Source organism: Camelina sativa, chromosome 9, assembly GCF_000633955.1.
Source record: "Camelina sativa cultivar DH55 chromosome 9, Cs, whole genome shotgun sequence".
NCBI lineage: Eukaryota > Viridiplantae > Streptophyta > Magnoliopsida > Brassicales > Brassicaceae > Camelina > Camelina sativa.
Window position 1 is genome coordinate 6,293,171 of NC_025693.1, and position 3,243 is coordinate 6,296,413.

The following is a 3,243-nucleotide window of genomic DNA, read 5'->3' on the forward strand; positions in this document are numbered from 1 at the left end:
AAGCTATCTCCTTCTGCCTCACTTCCGAATCTATCACTGTAGTTGATCAATCCGTTCGTGAGCTATGTCGATTAGTATCAGACTCCGTTTTAAACCTCTCTCGTGGTTTGTTGGAACTTCAATCAGCTCTCGAAGGATGCGATACGAAATTGGTTTCGCTGTTCGTGAAGGGGTTAGGGTTTTTGATTCGTATTGGTTATGAACAGAAGGATGGGAATTGGACGTTTAGTTCTACGGAGAATCATCCGTTTGTTAGGGTATGTGATTTTCATTGATTCGTTCGTATTGTTCTATGTGAATTGTTGTAATTAGTCTTTGATTGCTTCTTGTTGTTGGTTTCAGATTCTTTCTAGCAGAGCGGAGACACATACGGAGCTTCTTCATCAAGTATCACTCTTTCTGATGCATAACCGGCGATTAGGAATGGTGGGAGTATGTGAATTCTTGGAGCCGTTCTTGAATTTCACAGTACTTCGGATTCCACTTGCAGATTCGTCTTCATCGTTGTTTGCGAGGGAATTGATTTCATCGATGGCTTCCCTTTGTTGCTCATCCGGCCAGGAAGCACTGCCAATAGTCAGATTGCTTATGCGTTGCCTAAAATATATACCAGGAAAAAATCTGGAAGTAAGTATGCATGAATTAGCAGCCACTTTGGTAAAGGCAAATAATTGGGTGCAGTATTAGGATCCAGTTCTAAATTTCTGATACTTTTCAGGACAATAGAAATTTCAGCTGCATTGTCAAGACTCTAGCGGATGCTTATACTGTGGTAGTGAGAGACTTGGTTGGAACTGGATCGGTATGTTGCTAATTTCATCATTCATTCATCTTAAAATTTGTGCTCATTGTTCGATATTTATTCATTTATCTATACTACCAGGAAGTAACAGAAGTTCATCTTCTCGGTGTGCAACTGGTAGATAGTGTACTTCTTCTTTGCTCTTCTCCTCATGTCCAAACAACCGAACAAGAGTCTGTTATCGAATCTTTGAAGCACTTGTTGGCTGTTCAGAAAGACGTTGGATTACCATACTCATCTGATTTATCTTTGGTGGTTCTCTCGCTCGTTTTCATGCTTGCCAAATCCAATGTTGAGCATGAACAACTCTCTATTTTGAAGTTCCTACTTTTTCTGCTCAAATGGAAAACTGAAAATGGTATATTGTAGATCCATCTTTCTTTTCATTGCCCCTCTTACTCGATTTGCTGTCTGATAGCGTAGTAGCTGATTTACTCCTTTCAACCTGTTGTGTCCTCATCCTTTTTTCTATATGTGTATTTTTTTGGACTAAGAATTTGATTATTTGCAATCCTTTCGTAGAAAACTTGTCGGTGAAAGATGCAGCCTGTTCAAGTGTGGAGTCTCTATTACTGTTCCCTATCGTAGCACTGATGTCTTCTCCTTCTAAATCAGTCAAAGTAGCAGCAAGTAAGGTTCTTTCCATCGTAGAAAATGTCTTGGTAACAATGTCAAATTCACCAAAGATTGAGCTCCACACAAGTAAGGGAGATTCACCACTCAGCAGGGTGGGCTCTGTCGTGTTTAGGGTCATGCAGCAACTCTGGCATCAGGTTTAGTTCTTGTGGAGAAACCTGCTATTTTCTTTCAGAATCTGTATATAATGAGTTACATAGATCCACTCATGGGTTTGGTTATTTCATATAATTACTCCTTTGAGGGTTGGAGATAAACATGTTTATTTTAATTTATGTCTATCAAAGTGTTACACAAAAGTAACTCAGAATCAAATTGCTCACTAATTCTTTGAATGTTCTTATTTTTTCTTTCAGAATGATTACGCACCTTCCACGTCCTCCTTCCTCAGAGTGGCTTACCCCAATGAAAGTGAAAAACAGGAAACTTATTCTGGACCAGTGACTTGGAATTCACTACTTAGGGAACACACTGAACGGTTTTGGGATAAAAAAAAGGCTGCATCGTTTTGTCTTTCGCAAGAGATACCTATTTTACTTGGTGCTGTTGCTGGTGTCATGGTGATGCATCCGTCCCTAGGAGCTGATGGTATTGATTCTTTGAATATTATTGGTGGCATTGATCCTAAGATGAGTGTCCCGCTGTTGCTAGCTGTTCTATATTACAGCAACTTGTTATCTCGAACACACGTCCCTTGTCAGAGTCTATTGGTGAGCTACTCTCATTCATTTATGTATCTCAAATCCAAGTGCTGGTCCCTTCTATTAGCACTCCTTTAGTCTAGTTCTCAATTTATTTCTTTGATATGCAGTCCAAACTTCTGGGGTTACTCCCGTCATTAGCTGCACAACAGGTGATGATTCCGCTTGTAGTTCAGACTATTACTCCAATGCTGCACAAGGATGCGAAAGGGTCAGTACACCTTTTTCTGATAATTTCTTGTGTATCATATTTTTTTAATCGTGTTTATAATAGTTGATTCTGGGTTGAAGCCCTTACCGGGTGCTTGCGCTCGATTTTCACCTTTTCTATGTGGTAAACGGGTAGTCTTTGCAAGCAGCTATAAGTGGTTCCATTAACTTTGATACTCGGCTTATATAATATATGATAAAAGGTTGATTTGTAAGCCAAAAGATTAGTATGTGATGTTTCATGCTTTAACCTACATTTACCAAACTTGTTGAATTGGGTTTTTGGGCTCTACCTTGTTTCCGTTTCTGACTGTCATAAAATGGAGTCGACATGAGTAGCTCTGATGATTGTTTATTTTAGTCTTTTGTATGCTACAGCCATTAGATTACTTTGCCAGACCTGGGTAGTCAATGACCGTGCCTTTTCGAGTCTGCAAGTAAGCTCTTCTTACCAATGTGAAATTTTGTTCGAGATTGATAAAGTCAGCTTGCTATTCTTACTTATATGTACTTCTATGGTACCAATTATTTTAAATATTCAGGAGGTGTTGCGCCCAAAAGGATTCATAGACTTTATTTCAGAGAGACATATCTGCATTAGTATGGCTGCTTCCATTCACGATGTATGCAAGAGACACCCTGATAGGGGAGTAGACCTAATCTTGTCTGTTCAGGTATAGTTTCTCAAGTAACGTTTGCTGTTGCTGCTTTGGCTGTATATTGGAAATTTTGGAGTGCCTTCAATATTTTCAACTGGATTCCTACTTTGATAGGCCTGTATAGAAAGCCAAGACTGTCAAGTTCGAGCACTTGGTTTTCAGAGTCTTTCCCATCTCTGTGAAGCCGATGTCATTGGTACTATCTTAATACTTATTTGTGTGACTTAATGCCTTT

The 3,243-nt window shown here is 39.3% G+C and overlaps 1 pseudogene; it reads left to right on the plus strand.

The window, feature by feature from the left end:
* LOC104710609 overlaps window positions 1–3,243 on the plus strand; it is an 11,490-nt pseudogene that overhangs the window by 1,813 nt on the left and 6,434 nt on the right.